Source organism: Corvus cornix, chromosome Z, assembly GCF_000738735.6.
Source record: "Corvus cornix cornix isolate S_Up_H32 chromosome Z, ASM73873v5, whole genome shotgun sequence".
Taxonomy (NCBI): Eukaryota; Metazoa; Chordata; class Aves; order Passeriformes; family Corvidae; genus Corvus; species Corvus cornix.
In genome coordinates this window covers 65,296,582-65,323,338 of record NC_046357.1, presented here as the reverse complement: position 1 = coordinate 65,323,338, position 26,757 = coordinate 65,296,582, and the positions used below count along the sequence as shown (strand labels likewise).

General features: G+C 37.9%; 1 protein-coding gene across 1 annotated transcript in view; it reads right to left on the bottom strand.

Annotated features, from left to right (window-relative positions):
* Positions 1–9,076, bottom strand: part of TNPO1 (transportin 1) — a 70,305-nt gene extending 61,229 nt beyond the window's left edge. The window contains exon 1 of the mRNA XM_039566708.1: positions 8,970–9,076. The gene's annotated coding sequence lies outside the window, so the exon portion shown is untranslated. The remainder of the gene's footprint in view (positions 1–8,969) is intronic.
* Between the last annotated feature and the right edge of the window lie 17,681 nt (positions 9,077–26,757).

The window sequence follows — 26,757 nt, the reverse complement described above, 5'->3', positions numbered from 1 at the left end:
TGGTGCTTTGGTGATATGTGCAATACTGACAGCAACAGTGCTGGCTAAATCATTATCTCTGGTTATTGTAATAGAATGCTAGTGTATTCTTCCCTGCATAGCTGATCAATTTCCTTACTGCAGTGAGTGGCTTATCTAAGGTTCTTAAGATGCTGTTGCCTCAAGGAAATGGCAGTATTTCAGTTTCTATTAGTCCCTGCATGTCTCCAGTAAGCAGGTATCTGTCCTGCATAGGGATTTATGGGTGGAGTCATAGACGAGCTGGCAGGTACACTAGTGGAAGAAGATTTACAAACCTTCAGAAAGAAACTGGAATTCGGTCTTACCCAGTGAGCCTGAGTACAGGGTGTTCTCTAATCTCTAATGTCAGATAAATATAAAGAAACTACATTCTCATGGAAAAGAGTGAGGAAATAATTACTGATCTGGAATGAAGCTCCCTCCAAAAGAGAATGTGTTCCTCAGTGGGAGCAGTCAACTGCTCCAATCATACACATAAACAAAAGGATGATACCCTAACCACCCTAACCAAAGAAGCAAAACTCTTAAGGTAAATAAGCAAATAGGACTTACTGATCTTAATGAGAATGCTAAAGAATGACTGCACAATCCTTGTTTCTCAAGCCTCAGATAAACAAGGGAGTAAATAAAGGCAGAAGTACTGCCACCCCCAAACTGTTCCTGCATCTATATAAACAGTGGAATTTGCAGACACATCAAAACCAATGTTTTTGCCTTCTCTGAACATCAATATTTTCAGATAAGTAATTATATGAGCTGAATTTATTATTGTTTAATACAACGAACAGTATGATCCAAGTGCTTCAAAATTAACTTGACAGAAATTTTGTGAGACAACTACAGAAGAACAGAGAAATGTCTGTCTTATTGAAGACACATTATTAATACAAATTAAAACAATATTAAAAATTCCTAAAGAAGATTTCCAGTTTTCATTTGACCAAAGCAATAAAACTGACTGCATATTGTGGCAAGGAAAGCAGCATAATCTTAAGAGCGAAGACTATTTCCATTAATAGATGTACACTGAATATCCAGTAGAAATAACCAGTGGAAGAATGCTCTTGGATATGACATCTGAAGATGAGGTTTTAGAGAGGTCTCAGACTTCCAATTAAACAAGATATTCAAGTTGTTATAGTTTGAAGCCAACAGATATCACAGAAGAAAACCTAAAGAATCGTTGTACACAGATCTTCATGGCCCTTTTCAGCAACGGATGTTAAGAGAGCACTGCATAATTACAAGTAGACAGGTGGACTTATACTGTCTAGTTAAAAAAAGGCACAAATATAGGAAGCAATCTAAAAACAAAAGTGTAACAGTTTAATTCTTACTGTATTCTCTCATTTCTAGCCTCTCAACTGTAGCTGTTAGATCAGTTTTGAAACAATATTGAACCAGTGTAAAGGAAATTGCAAGCAAATCTGAATGCAAGTAATTCACCTTACCTAAAGCTCCTGTGCTGAAGTGGCTACATTGCTGTTAATGCACAGATAGAGACTGTTATTGTACAGATGAATGATCACATAAAATTCCTTGAGCAGTTTTATGCAGCCTTAATCAACTTGCTACCAGCCCCCTTACCAATTCTTTTACGTCCTTCTGGTTCAAATGCAGCATTTCATGAAAGAAGAAACATTAGAAACAAAAAATTAAATTAGAAGTACATTATGCGTTCGGGTTAGAAAAGTGAGGTAGACTGAAAGAATCTGAACATGTAAAAATGCAATTAGATGAAGAATCTAATTGTAATTCTTACTTAAGTCATAAGTTTTCAATATTTTAGTCATTTAAGTACTTATATGTTGGTTTGTGAAGGATATCAGAATGTATTTGAATCAGAGACTAGCTGCTGTGATCAGTTCCTTATTCTAAATGATACATATGTAAATGAATTCCCTTGAAATGCTATAAACAAAACAACCAATAAAAAAAAAAATTCAAGGGTTTTAAAGGTTTGCTTTTCTTTTTCCCTCGCCCAAAGATAAAAGAAATTTATTTAGTGGAGAAACTGTAATTTAAAATAATTCAATCTGTCTTAAATGCACAGGTCATTTAATAAATTGAAGGCCACTTAAAATACGTTTTTCATAAAAACTGGTGGCAAATCACTTCACCAACTCCACTAAATAAACTTACTGGCATTCTACAAATCATCTTTGTCTTTAAAAAGTATGCAACCACTACATGAAACATAAAGCTATGAAGAGTTGAAACTACAGTTACAGGCTGAACTGTTTATAGCCAAAAGAATAAATTAACACCTCTCCCCTATATAACAGTTCTTATACATTATCATAATGCAGAATATAGGCTTTTTTTCCTGCTAGTGATTTTATGATCTTCACCTTGAGAATCAATTTATTGACCTGCACCATGCTTTGTCATATGATGCCCTTTAAAATGTGTAATACAAGAAGCATTCCAAGATACTTTCTGCCCTTTCTCACTTTTTATGTGGGAATTCTCCTTAGGTGAAATGTTCACAGAGGTCTTAAGTCTCTCTCATACTTCTCATTCTCCCTGTATTTGCCTACTGGAAAACATTTATATTCTGTTTTGTCATTCAGTTGTAAATGGTATGCAGAAAAGGCTGTTTCGTTACATGCCTGACACATTAGAGCCTTATATGTAGAGCTTCTGGGCACTACCATACCTGAAAATTAAGTATAAAATGACATATTAAATTGCAAAAAAAAATTTAGCAATTTTCTGCATAATATGGCAGCCAGGTTTTTTTAACTTCTTTCAAATTATCTTCAATAACAAACCTGACTGTTTGACAATGTATTGAATGTCTTATAAACAAGGTGTCTTATACACAAATAAAAACATTTTCATAAAACTTGGTCTTGCCTGATGGTTTAACACCAAGAGAGTTAAAGCTGTTCAGTATAGATAAGACCAATGTTGATTTTTAATACTTTTTCAGGATTTCAAAATTGAACTTAAAAGTCTAACTGAGGAAATCTGAGGTCAGTTTCAAACACATAACTAAATTAGCATAATCTGAAAGGACATTTGTATAATAAATTGTTCTCTCTAATTAACACTTACTGAAAATGTAAACAGGACAGCTGAGCTTCACTGAAGTAAAAATTTGTTTGCCTTCTTTCAGACCTACCTGGCCCTAGCAGGGCTGAAGTAATTAATCTACACAGTACTGTTGCAGTAGAGTAACGAATTTTATTATCTTACATTGATATCATCTTCTGGAGGACCCAAGGATTAAATTGCAATGAAAATATTACACTATATCTAACCACTCTGAACTTGAGGTACCTTTTTGTAAGCTCCACAGAAGACACTAGAAGGGATGTTGCAGAGCACAAAACCATGTACTACAGCACCTTTTCTAGAATTCCTTCTGATGTGTAATATTTTATCACAGATATCAAACTCTCAAATTAATTTTTAATGTCTCACCTTACTTATCACTGTATCACACTTAATTCTAACTCTTACAACTTCTGCTATTATCTCTGATAAAACAAGCGCAAGAAGAAAATATGAAGAAAAATACAAATATTATTTTCTATTATTGCTCTTTCTACCTGTAGAATTTTACATCAGAACCAAACATATATATAAGTGTCACATTTTATCTGTGAAAATAGCAAGTCAGATTACGAATAATTCACAGGCCAACACTTAAAATTTCCACCACAGTTTAAGTACAACTTGTATGCCCTCACACAATTCAGGGTAGTTATTTGTTCCCATGGGTATACTCTTTCTCCTAAGCTCCAAGAAAAAATTGTGGCAAAGAAATTGTCCTTATATTCAATTAAATCTGCATTATTACCCAAACCATTATTACCTACAGTGAGATCATCAAAAGGTAGCCTCTGCTATCTCATTTAACCTTTAAAAAAACAAGAAAAAAAAAAAGAGAGAGAGAATCCCACCCCAATGGAGCTAAAATTATCAAAGACTCATTATGATCCATTATCCCTGTTACCTGGAACAAAAGAAACAAAGCAAGGACAGTATCCTCAATATCTGATGATTCTCAAACTCATGTGCTGATACAAAAATTCGTATTCTCAACTGGGAAAATATTAAAAAATGCAGCTTCATATAGTAATTAATTTTCTCATATCTAAATGAAATATTTCATCTTTAAAACATCATAAAGCAATTAATAAAAATAAAAATAGAAACAACAAACAAAACAATCCACACAACAGCTGAACTCTGTGGTGGTTATAGGCAAGATTAACCTAGAATTCCCTCATCAGCATCATTTTTTCCACCCCACATCTGAAAAGACTGCAAGTGGAAGTAGCAACCAGAACAAGAGTATCTTGAAATGTACAATGCAAATGAGGGACGCTACAAGTATTGCCAATTGTGCTGTATTTAATTTTTGTTTGCTATTTTGATTCTGTGTAATCACCAAGAAATTAAGAGAATCACTGGAATAGACAATGCTTAACCTGATAGGATTCCTTGCTAAACTGAAAAACATACTATCATCACAGATTCTAAAATATATTACAAGTACTCATTGGTTCAAAAACCAACAGTTATCTCCTGGGGAAATAGGGGATTCTCCAGAAGCAAAGAATTTTGAGGTTACAGTGTGTTACCCAGTTTTTGGTGGAGAAACAACAAGGAGACAATATAAAGTCTTCTACAGATACATGGAAGATTTTGTAAGGAGGGTGTCTGAAGTAATTTGTCAATGTAATCACATGACCAAATAAATTCTTACTTATTAAAGATGAAAAGATTTTAAGACAGGAAGACATCTGAACATATGATATATAAACACACATATATTTGCACTAAGGGCATACATGCTCTCTATGTTAGAGAGAATAATGAAACAACTAAGTATTTTTAAACTGGTTTAAAATGGTTATTTCCTGTCATCAGTTGACCTACTTCTATTCCTTTTCCAAGGGGCTCCAAAAGCATCTCTGCTTCAGACACCAATGTTTTCTGCCTAGCGATGACTGTTTTCTTACATGCAAGTAAAGAATGCAATTACATGAGTCTTGTGTTCTTTTTAATGTGATTCCCATTTGTCCAAAAGCTCCCACTCAAAGCTCATCTTGTTTGGTTTTAACTACTTTTTGTGGGCCAGGTTCAACAACTGAAGCTTCCACCTCTTATGCCAAATTCATCTATTTACATTACACTTAATGGACTACAGTCACTCCTGATTTCCAGAGACATGGCTTGAGGCTTGCCTGCACAAAAGAATAATTTATTGTAGTTCAAGGTTGGCTTTTTTTTTCCCCTGATGAATTGACTCAAGCAAAACTGATGTAAAACAGACTGAAATATCTATTTAGATTTTTGCACTGATTTAGCTTATCTGGTAGAAGAAGCAGATGTGCTCTTTTTAGTCTCTGATGAAAATTACTCTTGCCTTCCCACACCTGTCTGCTACTGACTTTTCTTCCTTATCTGTAAGAGGTGGTCAAAGTGTAGTGCAGATGCCACTTATGCTTCCTTCCATGCTACATTCAAAACTTAACTGAGGCACAGCTTCTGGGTCTCACTGCTCATATACAGCCAGCACAGCAACACCCCCCTGGCCTCCACAAAATCTGTGGGAACAGTTAGGAACTATGGCAGCCACCACCCACACTCAACATAATGAATAGCTCTGCTGTCCCCATGCAGACCTGCACTGCTGGTTCAAGAGAGAAGAAGAGGACCAAGACATGGTGAAGTAGGAAGAACAGGATTAAGGAGGTACATGCATGCAGGGGAAGCCAAGGTTCCACTTTGATTTTGCTGGAGGTGAAGGTTGATGACATGGGTATGTGAAGGAGAAAGGATATGACTGAAGTCTGAAATGAAGAATAAACTTGTATGGGTGCACAAACGGAAAGGGAAGCTTAAATGTGAGCATTGGACTGCAATTCTAGCTTGAATGATAGGAACATGCAGTAGGGAAGGTGGGAGAAGAGCCATAGATGAGGCTCTAGTTTGGCATGGTTGGAAAACATGTGACCCTGGATACCAGAAGTGACTGATGATAATCACATACCTACTAAGTAAGTTTGGGAACTTCTGGTCTGTACTGTCTCACAATTACTTCTGCAAGTCTGTTCTTTTTGAATTCTAACACAGTAAGTTTTCTTGCATCTCTGTACCACCTACTATCTATTTTCTATTCTCTGCCAAAAACATTTTGTCTTGCCTTTCCTTCTCTCATATATAGCACTGACCTAATATTTAAACTAATGCACTCAGTGGCATGCTCACCATAAGCAGCACATTTTCAGTGTTTAAGGGTATCTCACAGTGGCTTGTAGAAAATGCTCTACAAAACTAAATTACTTAACAGGAGAATAATTTAAGAGTAATTTTCTGTTCTATAGCCAAGGTTTAAAAACCAAAAATTTTCTTTAAACGCAAGTTTTATTTGATTTTATGCCTTGAGATTTCACTCATATAGAGACAGACATATACAATAGACACAGACACATACACAAACTCAAAATTTCAAATGCATTCAGTACACAGGAAATTAACAAACAATTGTTCTAAAATTGTTTAAATTTCACTCTGGAGCCTGGTTTGGAAAAGAAAACCTCCTAATGGCTAAAAGTGACATTTGGAGGTTTATTTCATAATGCTATTACAAATGCCTTATTCAAAGGCATCCATGTATACAAGTATAAATATGTACAGTGTTTCACCATGTACATGACAGGTCTGTACCTAATATACCGAAGCTAAACAGTGGATCTACACAACTATATCTCTTTCAATGAGAGATTTAAAATAATTTCAGTATGAATTGTATAATACAGCGATATTAGTATATTTCTGTATATGAACATATTATTATTATATATGTACAATACATGCAATAAAAATATTGTATAGTATACGTTTGAAATCTATCAATATATGTAGAAAGGCTACCTGAACTACCCAAATCAGTATATAAAACAGTGGAAAGCAATGGATTTGGTGATTGAAACATACTACTATTACATGTATTTAAATGTTTGTAGAATTTGGAACCAAATTAATGGGTAAAATTAATTTCTGGGATCAAAACTGACCACAACAACAACATATTTAAGGCATGAAAGTAATGAAAAAGCAGTCCTACCCTTTCAAAAACAAAGGAAAAATCCTCCCTGTTTCATGCTACTGACACAGTTTGATAATAATGCATTGCGCAGTGCATACCAAGTTCACAGACCTGTTGTACAATTTGTTTTATGACACTGACAACAACACTGGGTCTATGAAAGAAGATCTTTATTATTAAGACATTTCAAAGATAAAATGTCAGTCTTTATTTCAGCCCCAATCTTTAACTGGAAAGATTCTGAATATCAGCTTTGATGAAGGAGGATTTGTAGCCATAGCATCTTGGTGCGCCTGAAGCATGAACAGCATATACTCTACCACAGCTCTGCCACTCTGCTGAACAGTTCTGTGCATACCTATCACCTCACTCAAAGGTAGCTCCATCCCTGGAGCTAAAAGTTAAGCACACATACCTGCTTTATTGAATACCCACATACAAGGACTCCTAAACTGGATTCTAAAGAAATATAACAGAAAAGTGTGTCAGATAAGCCAGTAAAAGCCTACATTCATAAAGCCATTATTATGTTGTTTTAACCTCTCTGTCAAAAGGCATAGCACAATGTAGTAGCTGTGCTTGCACCTGTATTAGTCCATGAAATGTGTCATTGCCTGTATCCAACAGTAATCACGGTCCTTAGTCAATATTCATTCTAACCAGAGCCCTCCTCCTTTAACGCAGTCAATAAACTGCTTTTGTAACCCTGTTTTTGCAACATCATAACTATTCTTTTGTCTTATCTTGCTTTGAGCATAAGTTAGCTCAATCTTGAAAAATGCATTCTAGAGTAATTTTGATAACGCAGAAACTATTCTTCCCAGTTGTAAGCACCTTTCCTCCATCCTCCCACATATCACTCAAAAATAATTACAGTTCACACAGCAGATGTAGAATGAAGACTTATGGGCTCAGTTTCCAATTCTATCAAAGGCTCCTTTTAGGAGTTCGGGAATACGACTATTTTTTCTGTTCAATTACTCATTTACAGAAGGAACGCAAGTCAACTTTTTGTTCAGTGCATTTTGTAAAGGTTTAACCACACCTATGATGCATTCGAATGCCACATTAAGGACTACTTAGCTATGCAAGAGGACAGGCAAACAGGTTAAGAAGCTGTGGTGGCCTGAATACATCGCAGAACAATCCTCACAGTAGGAGGATTTCTCAGGTCTTGAGCAGAAAGTCAAGTGAGAGGAATTACTACCTTCTCAGCAAGGAGATAAACATCTCGCGGACTAATCAAGCCATTTATACCAATCCAGAAAGCGTTCCTGTCCTTTTTACAGTCACCCCACAAAAGGTTCACAAGTTCCATTGTCAATTTCCGCCCAGCAGTTAAATTAACAACCTTCCCATGCTAACGAAAGTACTAGACAAACACGAGAATTCTCGCCTCTCTAGTATTTCGGAATAAAAATTTAAAACCCCACCTATCCAAATCTGTACAGCATGGACCCCATGCGCGCCAGAAACCAGGGTAGGAAATACGGCCACGTTCCCTATCCTGAAGCGACTTTCACTTTCCGGCTAGCTACAGTGCTGCAGAGACGGCGCCAGCCGTGACACCGGGAGGAGCCGGGGGAAACGCTGGGGGGTATCTCGGGGGCCTCCCCAGGACCCAGGCCGTGGGCCCTCAGGTTCCAGCCGCTGCCTGTCCCGTCTCTCTCCATCTCTCCATCCATCCATCCATCCATCCATTCCATCCATTCCATCCATCCAATCCATCCCCGGTAGGAGTGGAAGAGGCAGCCCACGGCCGAGACCGCACGGCTCCCCGCCCAACAGCGACGTGGAGGCCCGACATCGGCCGGGGGACCCGGCGGCGACTACCGGGGATAGGACGTCCCAGCCCGCCCCTCGCAACGCGGACACGTACCCACACCATCCCAGAGCCCGGCGGCAGGGGAGTGGCGAGGGAGCAGCCCGACCTCTCCCTCCGCAGTTCCGCGCGGTGCCGCTCCGGCCCCCGAAATGGCTGAACAAAGGGAACTCGCTCGGCCGCCGCCGCCCCTCGATTGGCCGTGGGGCGGTGCCAGGGGCGGGGGCGCCGCTGCCCCGGTCACCGCGGCAACGGCGGGCGGGATGGAGGCAGCGGTGAAATGGCCGTCCGGCCCCGCCCGGCCTCTCACGCCGCGGCGCCCCGGCACGAACGGGCTCCTCACAGGAATCCTTCCCCCTGGGCCCCCCAGGTCGGGCTCCTCTGCCCGCACCCCCTCACGCCCGGACCCCTCCCGCAGCAGCCGCTCCACAGAAGGTGTCTGACACGTGCCAAAATCACGGAAAACAAAAAAATGAGGCTGAAGTCCAGATAGCAAAGGTAGAGCACCCTAGATTTCATCATAGGCAGGCAGTGCAAGTGCACAGCCAGGGTCTTCCCAGACTTCTCTGGGAGTGAATGGATTCAGAGCAGCCCCGAGAAGAAGGACTTGGTGGTACTGGCGTATGAAAAGTGGGACATGATCTTGCAATGTGCATTTGCCACCCAGAAAGACAGTTGCATACTGGGCTGCATCAAAAAACATGAGGCCAGCAGCCTGGGGAAGGTGATTCTTCCCGTCTGGCTTCTATATTCAGCTCTGGAGTCCTTACCACAGGAAAGGCATGAACCTGTTGGAGCAGGTCCAGAGGAACACACTTCCAACCCAAACCATTGTGTTCTATAATTCTATGATGTGGCCAGTTGTCCTGGCAAGAAGACCGCTGCATATTCATTCATGGCTGCGGGCATCCCAGCACGTTACAGTAGCAATTTCTAATTGCGCTGCAAAACTCTCTCCTTGACTGTAAGCACTAGCTACCTTTGTATTAAACAATGAAAGCTGATATTTTTTACCTGTCGCAATGACCGCCACTGACCACTGCCCAGGCTAGATCCTGCAGTGTGCAACAGGAGTGGGGAGCAGCTGGAGGCTCTTGGCTTTAAAGCTGCTCCTCAGGAGTTCAGCTCTGCCCAGGGGAGCTGAAGCTCCAGGCACAGTGGCTGTCAGCAGTCCGGACGAGGGAGAGGATAAAAAGTACCAAGGAGGCTTGCCACACGGCATAACCCAAGTTCATTGGAGGCAACTCCCAGGAGACAGGCCTCGAGCAGCTCCAGGGAACCCCTTATAAAGGGAGGTGTTACAATGGGGATGGCTTAACTGGGGACAATAGAAATCTCTAGGGGAGGGATATGGACGAGGATAGACATTTCCTTGGGCCAATAGCCTCAAGGGGAGGAGGGAAAGGGATCACATGCCCCAATGGGGCATCGAGGTTTAGGGGATTTCCAAAGGGGGAGGTATCTAGAGGCGTAGGGTTTCGGGGGATTGATGGGGACCATATAAGGGTAAATTGGGAGGTTTCAGATGATGGACACTGGACCTTCGGGAACAACAGGAGGGGTTTGGGTGATTGATAGGGAAAGAGTTAGAACAAGGGGAGGAGAACAACCATGTAGGGAGCACCGGGGGAGAGGCTTGGGTCTGGGGGAAGCCAACTGGGAATAGGACTGGGGAAGGTAGGGATGAACCATTGGGGTACAGAAAACTTATATAAAAGTACTATAAAGGTATCGCATCACCACATTTACCCAATTTCTAAAGCTTATAGACCATTTAGAAAAGCACATTCTTGAGACAAATGCAGTTGGTAACTTTGCTTGTGGTCCCCTTGTGTGTCTTCTGCTCTTGGAAACACATGGTCTTCTCTCAGTCCTCATTTAAACAATCCTTTCAGTCTGCCTCTTTGGCATACACATAACCCTTCCACAATCCCACATACTACTATGATTTCACAACAAGCAAAAGCTTTTGATAGTGTCTTCCATAAAGGGAGCTGCTCTCCCAGCCACTTGTCTAAGTCAGCACTCAAATGTTGCTGCATAAGGTCAGCTCTAGCATTGTGCCAGACTACATTTCCTAATTGTTGTTGCAGAGGAAAACTTGAAAACACAACTGGTCTGAACACCAGAATTTTAGACTTGTGATACGTTCATCATCTATTACTCCAACACTTATCTCAATTTATTTTTTTTCATAGGATATGTCTGGTAATCTTGCAAATACTAACACTTCAGTACTATGTCTAAATCTCCTCATGCGGGAAGATGTGTTATGTGCACATTCAAAAGGCTGCTTCCCTCTGTTGAAACTCCTGCCCACACAGTCAAATTAAATACCAGTTAATTTCCGCAAGTATTATTTTACTGTGTATTGTTCTGAGCAGATTGTAATACAGTTATATGCTGAATTGTGATTTATACTTTAATACTTACACCTGCAACAGTCACTGTATATTCATCATCTTGTAATAAAATCTCTCAGCTAACAGGAAAGTAGGTATGTGGGGCTGTGTCATCCAGTTCAGCCTTCCTGAGTACAGAGACATATGTCCTATAGCTTACTTCCACCTTTGCCAGCAATCTGCTGGCAAAGTGCTGGCCTGCTTTCCTTGTGAAAAGATTCTGTGTGATCATGGTCTGCCTGCATGCCAAATCCTCTGCTGTTTTCTTCCTGATAGTTTTCAACCTGTTGGTCAGCTGCAGTCAAATCTGACTGACAGATGAGGGTCTCCAAAAGATAATGAAGTTCAAGGCTTGTGACAAAGAGCCGGGAGCTAGGTATAGGAGAGGGGCTGGGATAATGAGGAAATGCTGGAAATAGTAGAAGGAAGGGATAGTTTCTGCCTGTTTGATATCCTACTAATTTATCACTGACAGCATACTAGTTGGTCCAGCCGACATGCATAATTTAAAATGAGAGTTGTAATACTGTTTCTGGCCCAGCTGTCTGCCCAGAGATGTGGGAGGGAGCTTGTGGTAACAGGGTTTAGTGGATATGGGACAGGGAACTACAAATACTCAAGTTGTGATGCATGTCTTGGTACCTGATATTTTAAACCAGTTTATAGTAAAAGAAAGCTACAAAAGCAGCATAGTCAACTACTCAAGGATTCTGCTAAAGGGGACAGAGAAGCCAGTGTGACCACACTGCTGGTGTACATCACCATCTCCAACTGCAGAAATGCTTTTTTTGGTGGCATCATTAAAATGAACCAGGCCTAGTGTGTCCTTCTGCTGGAAGTAGAATGGAAGAATGAAAGATAAGACCTACCTTTGCCTGACTTTAACCAGATTTAAGGTAAATGCAGATTACTAACTTTCTGCCAAGTTTCTGATGATTTCTTTGTTTTCATAAAATGAAAGATTAGAAGCAAGTAATGCATTTTCGTTGAAGTGCACTTTCAGACCTGATGCACCAGTCTGCTGTACTTAAACAAGGCAAATAAAACTGTAATCTATGTATCCATTTTACTCTAGTGATAGATTGCAGCAGGGTATGTTTAAATAGTTTTGCTTTCCATGCACACTTGACATCATCTGTGAAAGACATCTTCCATACAAAGGAAGGTCATTCCCTGGTGGTCCTTTTCAGGTGCTGATTATATGCTATCAGCAAAACATGAAGGAAACAGGTTATTGAAAAATGAGCATTGTCTCCATGTTCACATACAGGCATCGAAGTCTTTAGGGATGGCGAGGTATCTGGGTATTAGATGCAGCCTAGTCATGATAGCACATAGCAAGGCAGAGCTAATTTATCTGTTTTCTCAATACAATAATTTTGACTGAAAAAGCCAAAGGGCTGTGCTAAACAATTCCTAAATTTATTTGAAATCAGCCTAATCATGTCTACATTGCGCTGATGATGCATTATACAGATATACATTTAAATTTTTTTTAATTTGACACTGCAGTTCTGTCTGTGTGACTGCAGGTTATTTTTTTGGAGCAGACTTAGTTATTTTCACTATCATTTGTTATCATTTGTTGGATTTTAAGCACCTGATTTTTCTTGACAGGATCAAGCATGGAGATTCATCATCTGAAAGCACAGAGATTCATCATCTGAAAACTGCAAGGGCAGTTTTCTTAGTAATAAATGAAGCTGTGCAGTTCCCGTGAAAATTTGCCCTCCAGCTTACAAAGAATGACTTAAATGAGTATTTGGATTGTTGTACAGAGGAATCGGAAACAACCTGAGGTGCTGTACAGATGCTGATAATGTGTCCTGCAATTTTTCCAGGTTTAGTCTTCCATTTATAAGTAAGAATAAGTTAGGATTGAATAAAACCTAGAAATTAATGTAAAGATGTTTTGGTATTTGCATGAATTTGCAATTTGGAAAATGGCAGGCAAAAGAGGTGTTACTGTCCAATACGTATCAGTGAGATACCAATTTACATAGTCATGGACCTTGTTTAAATGCTAATATTACTGTTTTGTTGATCATCAAAACCAGGAAAACAACCAAAAATTGTGAGTCTCCGACATTTATTCTTAGTTAATGTTGGAAAATTTGTCAGAGTAGTAGCAGTCACTAGACAAGAAATAACAGAGATAAAGAAACCTAACAAAAAAAAAAAAGAGAGAAATCTGACAGATAACCACTCCCATAAATAAGATTAACAAGGTGTAAATGTGAGTATTTGCATTGTTACACTGTTTTTAAGGCGATAAGAAGAAAAAAGGTGGAAGGAAGGAAGGAATTCGGAAGGAATTCGGAAGGAAGGAATTCGGAAGGAAGGAATTCGGAAGGAAGGAAGGAAGGAAGGAATTCGGAAGGAAGGAAGGAAGGAAGGAAGGAAGGAAGGAAGGAAGGAAGGAAGGAAGGAAGGAAGGAAGGAAGGAAGGAAGATTTAAGTAGTAAATGAAATATATATTCACATACAGTTAAATACTATAGTAAAATAAAGCAGGATTTGTTCAACAATATGCAGTTTACATGTTTTGGAAGCATTATATATGAAAACAAAGTAAGATGGTAACCTCGGCAAAGACCTGGTCAGTACCTGTGAGAAATACATGATTAACCAGTGTTCCTGGTCAGACAGAAATAACACAGATTGCTTAATTTCATAGGCATGGTTAATTAATTTCATGGACAAAATTTTTAATAGATTTTCAGTATGTGCAAAGTTACACCCTTAACTATTTCCTGGTTTGCGAGAGTCTGAAAATATGGCTGCTGTTTTGCCTATCCAAGGAGTACTTCATTTTAGTGAAGTTCATGAGCTATCTCTATATGGGGACTCACTGTTAAGAGAAATTTCATATCAATTTTTTGTGTTTGTGTAATTGTTTGTAAGAATTTGATCCACTTTTTTTTTTAGCTAAAAATATTTTTTCAACTACATTCTGACAAGATGGTGTTTAGTGTTAGCTGTTGCGATCTATTTCAACTTAGTTTCTATTTTGTATCACTACAAAGGAATAAACTGCTTTCCTAAAGGTTTTGATTCACAATTGAAGATAAATTTAGCAGTAGCAACTAAAGCTGTTATTGCCCAAAGCATGCTACACCAGCCAATTCTCTGAGATTAGTCATAGCATGCCAAGTACATTTCAAGTAGAATTTAAAATACAAATATTCTGGAATAAATGTCAAGTTGTATTGATTATAATGCGTTCAAAACAAATTAAATATATGCTTTAAGCATATAGTTTCATTGGGCTGGCTGAAGGTCAAAAAAGTTAAAAGCTGGTATGTTAAATAAAAGAATAGGAAAAATATGTGAAGGAGGCCATCAACATGTAAACCAAGGCTGGTAGCAGTTGCTGACATAAAAAAACTATTCATCATCTGTCTAGGTACCATTTTTACAGAAAATTCTTTATGAACATTTTCTGAAATCCTCATGTTATTCTTGGTTGGCCACTGGAGTTTTTTCAGTGGAACCTGTTTGATTCATGTTTCATAAAGTTAATTTTTCCATCTGGAAACAGCAGGAATTCTGAGAAGAAATCTTTGGAGATAATTGAAGGCACAGAATGAGCTGCATGAAGAATGTAATCTGTTGTCTCTATGACTGCTTTATTTTCCAATTCATTTGCATGAGTGGAAAAGGGACAGTAGTAGAACCAGCAGAAAAGATGTAAGTGCTTACCAGTCAAAGATTTGTTTCGTGGTGTATAGACACAGGCATAGTCCTCCTACTTTTGTCTTTACAGGGAGTGGAGGCAACAGCAGTAAAAGAGTGTTGAAAACCCCTTTTCCTCTTTCCAGGAGCAGTGCTGGTGACTACATTAACCAATGGTGAAGGTCTCTCTGTGGGTTATCTCCAAGATAACTGTGCTGGAGGAGATTGAAAGAAAATATTATGAGAGGTTAGAGATTGGCTAAGTTGATAAAGATGAAAAAAAACTGTAGAAAAAAACTGAGTTAATTAGTGAAGATGTCAGGTAGATATCAAAGATTTGTGAGCTGGGAATAAAAAGGACTCTGAGAAAGGGAAGAGAAATATTGCCAGGTCTCTCATTTTCCTTGTAATTTACCTAGTTCTTTCTTATGATAAAGTGTTCTATAACTTAATTTGTAACTCCTTGATTTACATTTTTGTGAACTTTTAGAATCTAATCGTGAAAGGAGTTTGATTTCAACAGACTTCAACAACAAGACTATTAATCTTCAGTGGTTTTATTTGTTTGTTAGGGTAGGATCAAATTTTAGGGTAGGATTTTCTCATGTTTTCAGTTCATGCTTGTGATGATTCAAGTGTTACATTCAGAATTATGTTGCATGATAACTACTAATTAAAAAATATTTAAATTACTGATTTTTGCAATTCCATGTCAACTTAATGGAAAACTGTATAGGAAATTGAGATCTTCCATGAGATTTTGAGATGTTGGTTATTTTAATGTTCATTTCTGTAATTATTCAAGATAATGTCTGTGCTAACAACAAGAAATAAAAATTATTATGCCTCACTTAAGCTTAGTTGACGATGCCCCTGCTCATTGCAGGAGGGTTGGACAAGAAGACTTTTAAACATCCCTTCCAATGCAAACCATTCCATGATTCTGTGATTCTATGAAAGCACCACTTTCCAAATGATGAGGTATGGAGTGTACCTGGTGAAACTATTTTGGCCTGGAGAAGCAGCCTGGGAGTTGTTGCATTGTGCTCCTGCGACAAGTGTGCTGGGGAGCCAGGGCAGATCTGTCTGTATTGTTGATGCAGGATCCTGCCTGCTTGCCTGGCTGGTGAGCCTGGCTGGGTGAGAGTTCTCTTAGCACCAGCAGTACAGCTGACAGGGAAAAGGAGAGGTGGTGACAGGAATGGGATGCTGAATGAGCACTCTGTGGAATACCACTAATTTTTTGAAGAGAGTCTTTGGCTAAAAAGATTTTGGGAAAGAGTGGCCTAGAAATTGCAGAGATTATTGGTTTGTGTGATTACTGGAAGTGCCACACACAGAGAGTGTGCTGTCTTTGGGGTATTTTCAAGGTTCTGGATGCAAGAGATACCCAAGGACACACATATATTTGCCCCTAAATGTTCTGATAAAAATACATTCTTGCAGTATTTTTCTCAAGTAACATAATAATTTTATTTCTTTCTCAGAACTCTGCTCAATGAAATCTTCATCTCATGCATGAAAAACACCCTAACTATTAAATTCCATCTGTAGACAGGTCAGCTAGATTTGTGCCAGGTTTGATATAGCTGCCATTTGTGTATCCTCATATGCATTATGCTGTATTAAGAAGAAATTCAATTACTGAACCATTATGATACATGATCCCAAGTACTCAGCCATGATGACATAAAAATAGAGAAATCAATTGTTTGCATTCCAGCATGTCATGTTTGTAAATAACTTAGTACTGAAAGCCAAAATGATGACATTGCAAATGTGACTTTCAAGAAGTATAAGAACTATATTATCAAACATCTCAGTATTACAAACAAACTTAGGTTGCTTTTTTCTTCTGTTTAAATTTTTAAGGTTTTTTTGTTATGCTTACAAATATAAAGAAGAAATTACATGTGTTTCAAAATTGCAATTTAAAATATATTACAGCATTCAAGTAATGGTTGGGTCTCGATAGTCAGGAAAGTTGTATAGTAAATATAAAATTATGACATAGTCCCTAATTAATCCTGGTTTCATCAAAGGCATTGGCAGCATTGCCACATTTTATGTGGTCCTAGGATTTCACTCAGTGCCCAATGTAGACCAATAGGGCAAAGAATTGAATTTCTCAAGGGCATCAAGTTTTTAAACATGGGAATATCCACCAAGATATAATCATGAGGTCAAATATTTAATAAAATGCTTATGTTTAACTCAGAAAAATAATTCCAAAGGAACTCTTTGTTATCACAGTATTGCTGTGGCAACCATCTTCAATAAGTCTAATAGCATCTCTTTAGCAAGACACAATCACTGTAATTTAAAAAGCATCACTCTCTTTTCTCCCCAATAAAAAACAAGGAATTCAAATCTGATTTTAAAAAAAGGCAGAATTGTGAACATATTAGGCATGAGAGAAAAAATTTTTCCCTCTCCCTAAGCTCCCAAAAGAAAGAATAAGTAACTTAATGACTTGAATTTACTTTGAATATTGGAAATTTGTCAAAGAACAAGCGTCCCTGGAAAGCACTCCTGTAAAAGCTATAAAAATTCTCGCTAAGGAAACATGTTTGGAGATAGATTTACTGACATTTTCCTTGCAAAATAGCCTTTTATAAAATATCAGAGATGAGCCTGAAAAAAAAAAATCATAGTTCCTAACAGACATTGACAGAACTAAGTTAATTTAGAGTACATGAGGCATTAAGTTTGGTTGAATGGCACCAGAGCTCTCGATTTGACATGTATTTTATCATGACCTCCAGAGGCATTTTGACTGCTGTCCAGAATCATTCCAGAGATTACTGAAGGCATTTATTGCGCAATCTTCCTTGAACTCACTTGTGAAGTTTGAAAGCAATGATAATTTCACTATTTGTAAGCAAACTGTGCCTGGTCGTATTGCAGATATCAAAGGAGGGGTGGAGGTTACACGATGGTCTTTTATTCCCTTTGTATACCTTCAGGCACGTAATATGGCTGGTTTTTGCCTTCATGTCACAGGTAAAGGAGTGAGGAGGACACGGCAGCTGTGGTCCTCTCCCACATACCCTTCCAGTGCCTCTGAGAGCCTGGACTTTGGAAAGGATGCTTCCAGGAAGACACATAACGGCTCTCAGAGTGACATTTCATTCTGCACCAGGCTTACTTCCCTTGGAGATGTGGGAGCTGAGGAAAGGAATGTGCCCCATCAGGGATGAAAGTCAGCTGTCTGTATCTTTCAATCTTCTTAGCACTGTTATTAGATAATGTTTTCGTTTACAAAAAGAAAGTCTATACGCTTAATCTATTTTTATGCAATGTCTGTGGCTCTCATTCACTGGCCGACAGTAAAAGGCTCTCATGATCTTCATCCAGTGCTATTTTCTGATTTTGGCTGTTGAAAGGAAGAACAGCCATAATGGGCAACATTTTACAATTGTGGAATTTTTGTTTCTGTTAAAAAATCAATATAAGCATAAAAATTTTAGACATTAACATTTCTAGTTTGAAATCTTTCTAGGCTGTTAAAAGCTATTTTTGTTCTCCAAGTTACTAACAAGGTAGTTTTCAGTCCCAAGCAGTTCTCCGTTCTTTAAGAAAATTCTTTAAGTGTCTTAAGAAATTCTTAAAGTGTCTCATCCTTTGTCATATTCAGATTGTGAATTTAGTTTATATGTAGATCCTCTTGTCATAAGGGGAGCTTGTAATAATTTTGCAGACCTTAGACTCTGTCAGCTTCCTGGCATTACTGCAAACCCTTTCCTACAGACTTTAACTGACTTCTGTCAGCCCTCTAATTCTTGTGGCCTTTTTTCCTGTTTTTGCACAGTTTAACATTACATTTTTAAATGCCACATCTTTGTTTTTGCTGGCTTATATTGTTCCCTATATGTCTGTGACCACTTATCATGACCACATGGATCATCAGTAGTTTCAGGCTGGAAATCATTTCCCTAGACAGCAGCTTGCAGCAGAGCTCAACAGCCAGTGTGCTTACTCCATAGAAAATACTGCATACTACTGAACCTATTTGTTCCTCTGCACAGGGAGGGTAAGCATCCTTTCTGCCTGTCATCTTTAAATAGAATTTATATTCATCAAATATAAATATATTCTCTTCCCTAGCAATTAAAAATGAAATCATTACTGACGTTTCTTCTCACAAGACTTGTATTACTGCCCAGCTGGAGAACAGTTTCTTTTTTTTTCTCTTTAAAACCTATGCTAATTATTTTCTTCATAGATATAATTCTTCAAGACCGATTTCCCATGTTTGTAACTTTGTGTTGCATCCTTCTTGAGAAATAATAAAAAACCCCCTCAAAATACCAATTAGAAAAAAAAAATGTTACGAACCAGAAAATGTGTTCAATTACAATAAGTCAATTTAACATGTTTCTTTCATTCCTTTGGTATGCTTAATTTTGGAACGATGAGGTAAATAATTTGCTGTTAAGAGAAGAAGCATATGGCTATGGCAGTTCTAGGTGAGAAAAACCACATTTCTGAATACATAACAGCATGTGATTCCATATAAACTTCAGAAATGGCTTTATTTTCTTTTGGAGGTATTTTTTCAAATTCTAATGTATTTCATACATAGAATAGTTGATGTTGGAAGGCAGTTCTGGAAGTCATCTGGTCCAGCTTCTGTGCTCAAGCTGGGTCATCTAGACCTGGTTCCCTGGGACCAAGATGGCTTTTGATGATCTCCTAGGATGGAGATTCTGCTAATTCTCTGGGCAACCTGTGGCAGTGCTCAGTCATTCTCACAGTAAAAAGAGTTGTTCCTTACATTCACAAGGAATCTTCTCTGGTTCTGCCTCTGGTCCTGTCACTGGGCACCACTGGAAGGAGCCTGGACACCTGTTCTGTGTACCCTTCCTTCATGATCACATTGATGATACTTCCCTTGAGCATTCTCTTCTCCCCTCACCATTTTCACATTCCTTCTCTGGCTCTCTGCAGTATGATCACATCCGCCCTGCAATGCACTATTCAGAACTGGAAACAGCACTCCAGATGCAGCCTCACCAATGCAGAGGGAAGCAGAAAGATCAGCCCCGCTGACCTGCTGGTAATACTTATAATACCACCCAGGATATCATTAGCCTTCCTTATAGCAAGGTCTTTACATAAGAAATCATGTTCTTGTATTGTTTTGTTGTTTTTTTTTTTTTAAAGAGACTTACTTGGAGAAAACTACCTTGTTGGTTTTTTTTTTTGGCATTTAAGACATTCCTTTTGTTATTCCTGTGCTTTTCTCAGGGACAATGTAATGATAGTAATTTTTCTAAAATCAACCATAAACAGGATTTACTTCACTATTTAACCTGTAGTACATAATTAGATGTAGTTTCCAAGTAATACCCCATGTCTAGTGCATCAGTTTTGTAGTTCAGAACAGTTATAACAGTTAATAATTTCAGCACAGTTAATAATTTCCCAGAACAAAATCCATAAATGAATTATTATTGACATGCAGAATTTAGTGTTGCTTTGAAGTTCATACAGTGCTTTGGAAACTTGTGCTATGGTAAAACTGACTTTAATCTATCAGATCTGAGACTTGCACTTTATAACCACAAAACTGAGAATGCTTCATTCATACTTGTCATCAGGTTTCAGCCACTGTCTTTTCTAGTTCCAGTGTTTTCCATTATTTAACAATTACAATACAACATCTGGCCGATGCTATTTGTGTTTATGTTTTTGTTCTTTGCCTCTACCACTGAGAGCAGTAAGAGTCTTAGCACTTGTATGCCATTTGTCCTTCAATGAAGGCAGCTGATATACATTCTTCCCCCACTTAGATAAAGAGCAGTTTAATGAGATTTACGTGCTGTTTCTGGTAAGAGGCCAGTGGCTGATTAGTGAACTAGCAGTATACTGACCCCTTCCTTTAACCTGCTTTATATTCACTGCATGTTGACGTACCAGTGTAAAGCTTAGAGCCAAATATTTAATGATGTGCCAATGATTCCATGCCCAAATTTTCACTCACAAGTACTTTTATGCATGCATCAGGCTTCCTGAATGTTATTTGATATCCTCAGTTCATCATTGAATATGTAAACAAAAATGCTAGCTGTTTAGAGATTTCTTAAACCATTTTTCTTTAAGTACTTAAGCATGACTTGAAAAAAATATAGTGCATTTTGATTATTCTTCACATGAGTAATCATACATGTGCTGCTATTTTTTCATATTTGCAAGATAAAATTTCAGAGGAATACTGGAATCTTTTTAATGTCATTAAACTGGTATTTTGACTTGGCTTGCATTAAGTAATGGGTAAAAAAGGGTTACAGTGGAATACATCTAAAAAAATTCTGCTCTAAATCAAGCTATGCTGGAATGTAACAGTAGCTGCCTTCGTGTCAATGCTATTTGCTGATGCAGCTCAGTGCAGTTGAATCACCACAAGGGAGACATTTCAAGAGCTTGGTATTCAAGCATCTCTTGGATGAAATCCATATAAGAGCAGACATGAGCTGAGTAATAAATCCTGTAGTCATGTATGCTGGTGCCATGAAATGGTATCAGTAATCCTACCCACAGTAGAAATTAAAATGTCATAGCAGTAGTCTACCAATAGTTTTCCTTCTAATAAAAATTCTAATCATGAAAATAATGAAGTAAGAGAAGATAGAAATTGTTATATAACAATGGTGTTCTATTTCCACTTATTAATATATCACAATGGTGAAATATATGACTGCCTTTCTCCCTGTAAAAGCTGAAATATAAATATATGGCAGTGAAGTCCAGGCCATTAAGCTTTTTATGCACAGAGGCAAGCATGAAAGATTCTGCATGTATCCACTGATGTGCTGGCATTCTCAAATTCCATAGTAGTGTCTAACAGCTGGTAGGATACACTGCAGATTGAAGTCTCTTACCTACTAAAATCTAAATAAGACTTTCAAGCTTAAACAGCTAGAAAATTGCAGCCTGATTTTTACAAGGCTATAAGCCAAAAAACTTTGGTTTTCAGGCCTGGTCATAATGGACAAATAATTCAGAATTTCATGACTGCTGTTAACAGGCTATTACAGGAGCAAATCCTGAATCACCTGTGACTGCCTTGGTCTCTCCCAGGACTTCTGAGGTTGCTCTGACAGCTGTTGACAAAGTACTTCCTTAAGATAACATCTGAGGATATCAAAATTATTTTGCCAAAAACATCGGTAGCATGCAAATTAAAACAAACAATAAAGACAATCTTCAGTGGTAGATATGCAAATAGTAATTAGATTGCATTACAAATAATGAAATCCTAAATCACACATAGATATATTACAACTAGCAAGTAGTTTTTAAGCATGTCCAGAAGAGCTTTTCAATGATCTGTGTATGTCTTTCTCTATGAACCTTGCTAACCCACAGACTTTGGGCCCAATTATTTGGGCAGGAGAAATACAATTCCTTTCACATGGAGTATTTAATGATTAAGAATAGAAAGATACTATTTTCATATATTTTCATGTCATTCAGCTGTCTCTTCTGAGTGGTTTCATTGATTTCATATTTGCTTTATTGTAAATTTGACTGAACTAAATTTGACCTTCATATCTAAGTCAGTATTTTCATGTAGTTCCTTTATTGGGCTGAGGTCCCACAGTGCACAGTCAGAATAGCACTAACCGTCTCTGTGCTTACATTTTCCAGTACATATCCTATTTAAAGAAGTGATTTTAGCAATACCTTTGTAACATGGATTGTTTCCTAGTGAAGAGTGCAAGAAAGCTTTATACTTAATTTTGAAGGTATGTTTTGATTTATTTACCAGTCCCTTATTTAAAAGGTAACTTTTGTTACATGATAGGTGCAGAAAGGGTTTCAATGTCTCTGTATATAAATGTTAAGATATGTGCACAATGTGGAACTCTGTCTTCACCACAATTTCATCAAGTAATTTCTTCCCAAGAAATGCAGAGGGATCAGTGAGTTTTGCCCTCAGCTGCTGGTGAGCAGGGTTATTTTATGTGCCAGTCTTCTTGGATAATCCCTGGAATGGACTTGCTTCTTCTGGTCAGAGCATGAGATCTTATGGAATGGACATTTTGGTTCACAAGAAGAATTCCAAAGGAGTTCTTTCCCTTCACAACATTTTTGACCCATTACTGTTGCAAAATGATTAGAGGATCAGGGACATGGATTATTGATAAAGGGAACAAATCAATAACAGAACTGTACAAGCAAAAGGCCTGCAAGCAAAGGTTTGTGTGAGAAACTGCCTGCATGAGAAAGCACCTGTGTAAGAAACAGGCCTGAGAACAAAAAGGGAGCTTTGAGGATGTGCAGCTGTGCAGGTAAGATGTACTGACCAGGAGAAGGGAGGGTGAACTCTGAATTCTTTAATCATAACATAACTAGTAGAAGCTTGCCAAGGTAGTCTAATTATGTAGAAGCAGAAATGCACTTTGATAGGTTTAAGCCACTTAAGAGTTAACAAGCTGGGATACTATATAAGTGCCTCTGGATTGCTAATAAACGGAGCTTGCTTTTATCAATCATATTGGTTGTTCTGCAATGTCTTCCCCACCGAAGTCATTGAACTTTTTCAACACATTACACTGAATTTCACATAGCTGGGGAAATGCCTGAGCCTTTTTCTGCACTATATTCCAAGGAGAATCAGATCTCCAACTTGCCAAGAAAAAATGAAGTTGGCTTTGTTAAAAGTGTTGGCAGAATGTTGTAGGAGGGAAAAATGGTCAAGGTAAAGACATATTTGAAATTCACTTGGGAATGGGAAGGGTAGCAACAGCAAAACCTCTGTACTGAGACTACTCAGTAAAGACAGTGCAAGACCTTTTAAAAATTTGAACTTTCTTTTTGTGCTTCACTGAATTATTGATCAAATCCACCCTAAAATACATCATGACTTAAATACATGTAGGCCAACCATTGTTATTTTGACTTAATAATAGTTTTTGTAAAATCTGATTAATTTTCAATTTGTAACACACCTACATTTCACAAGGGTAATCATGTAATCCAGATAATCTGGAGATAATCTGTTGATGACCCTAACCCAGACTGCACTGTGTTATACTCTGTGCTCCTGTCCATTCATGAAGCTATATTTAACAATGTAATTAAGAGAACAGTCTTTACTATAAATAAAAAGGCACAGCTCCAGATCACAATTTAAAAAATATATTTATACTGATAATAAATTAATGAAATAAAGGCTGAAAGTAGCCTATCAGGAAAGCCAGATGACAGGAACATAACAGTACTGATGCCTTTTATCTATAGCAGACCACCTTGTCACATTTTATCAGTTAAAAAATGCCTATTTATGTATCTTTTTCTTACTGACTGGTTCTTCTAATTTTTGAATCAGTAAAGAGAATGTTTGGCCATGGGATAAGAAATAGCTTAACTTCCTGAAGATTTACTTGTTTTAGCACATACAAACACATTGACCTAATTGCTTGGGTACCTTTTAGCCCCTAATAATAGAATGAATGACATTTATGTTCTAAAAGTAACTTCTAGACTGTACTCCGAGACATTGTAATGGGTCTGAAAATGTAAAGAAAGAGAAGAACCATCATTTCTTTAATATAAGAATTTTGCATTATTTTATGACTAAAGAAATTACAGTTAAATAGATAATAAATAATTTATCTTTCTAAGTACTCTGCTGTTTCCTTGCAAGTTAGTATCTGGGTTGTCTTATGAAATCTGACAAATTTATTCGGTGGTTTGTTTCTTGGGTCAATAGTTCAACTGTTTTTTCAATAAATCTGAGATACTAAAAATGATGTTTGGATTTGCAAATGCCTAAATATATTTTGGAAATCAATATAATAAAAATACCATAAAAATCCAGGACACAGTTCACCTGAATATTGGCATAATTTTGTGACACAGAATAGCATATAATTCCAGTTATTAATTTGAGGGTATAAAATTGCTGCTGATAGCATCATGAAGTGTTTGCTGAAATGCTAAATGCTTTGGGGAGCAATTTTTTCCTAATTTATAGCTATCTGGTAATTAATGTGGCAACCAAAGCAAGCTTGTATACTAAAATGACCCAGTAATTATTAAAATTATAATATAGTATCTTCTGCAGGAATTTCTCTGGAGCATAAGAATGAAAAAGCTGTTTTAGACAAATCGACAAATTGGTTTTTTTTTCCAGTTACTTTGCTTAAAAGTTTACATTGTCTCTGTGCTAAAGGATTATTTGAGGCTTTGGAGAAATCAAAAATGGACTGATGAGGTTTTGAATGATACCAGAGTGAAAATTTTAAAGTTATGGACCATTCGACTGTGGAAAGGTCCATCTGAAAAGAAATGGTTGGGAATAAGTTAGACAGACTGGGAAGCAGACGTACATAATTACATTGGTTCAACAGAACAAAAAGATATATATTTGTGTTACTGGGAGAATGAGACACCAAGGACTGACTAAGGCTACAGGTATAGTTAATCTCCTAGATAATTATTTCAGGTTCTTGTCCTTTTCCTCATACACATCTATTCCCTTTCTACCTCCTCCATTTTATACCCTATTTTCTCTCTCTCCTTCAGAACTTCAAGAGGTGAGTAGGTGAGTTCTGAGGCAGCCTGTATGCAGCATAATGCTGGGGAAATTATCTTCCAAAAGGGTTCCCAAAATATCCCAAAAAATCATAAATAAGAGTACTGAAGAACACAAAAAGGTCTGGTTTGTGAAAGAAAAGGAGGTGCTGATTCAAATGGTGGGTATTTAGGAGGCTGGCTTCCAACAGTAAAGATCTCTGTTTGCGACAACCAGAATAGCAAATCCAAATTTTATTTCCTTACATCTGACACACCCTTGCTGGCAAAATTATTTCTCTGGGAATGTCAACAATGACACATCAGTGGTGTATCAGGTTGCCAGTAGTGTGAATTTTTACTTCCTCTTCATGTACACAGTTGCATTACATAAAATGCCTAGAAGAGAAGGACTTTTTCTTTTCAGCATTCACTCTTTCTCAGCACTAAATTGCCTTAGTTAGACTCTATTAATAAGTCATAGGACTTCTTTGGGTTTATTAGTCTTCTGTTTGACAGAGCAACTTGACTATTTACAAGACACATAACTTTTATCTATTCCAATTAAGAAAGAAGGAATCAACCTAACCCTGGCTCTAAGCTGTTTAAATAATTAGTCAGGCAAGTCTGCCTCATGCTGGGTGAATGTGATTTTGATCCCTGAAATTGTTCTGACATAGACTTGCACTGCGCTTTTAAAGAGAGATTGGTGTACTCAGTGAAGACAAAATTCATAAGGCTCTGGTCTCTTAAACCCACTGTAAGAAAATGCTACAAGAAGTATAGTCATTGTAGTTCACTGTATTTCACTGAATTTGCTGCTTTAAGGACAAGGATTAAGCTTCACTGCTTAATGGACAAGGATTTGTTCAATTAAGTGAGACAGAACAGAAAGCAGGTAAAATGAAAGGATCTATCATTTAACATGCAAGGTTGCCTTCAAAAACTTCTTGGAAGCTAATTTTGTTCTAGAGACCCTGCAAAAACTGCACTCATAGCCAAGTGAAAGCCTGCTTGCTCACTTGGTGCCAGAATTACCGCCCTTATCTACCTTCTTTTCTCACTCTGTTAGTCTCTTTCCCACCAAAAACGTGTTAAGGAGTTGAAAAGCCAGTGAAGGATAGTAGCTGCTGCAGCAACAAGGGATCTCTTTCTACTGTCATTTTAGGACTCTGATCTTTGATGGTGATGAAAGGCATCTCAACTTCCACTGTGTCTTGGTGAGTATGAAGGTGTATTATAAA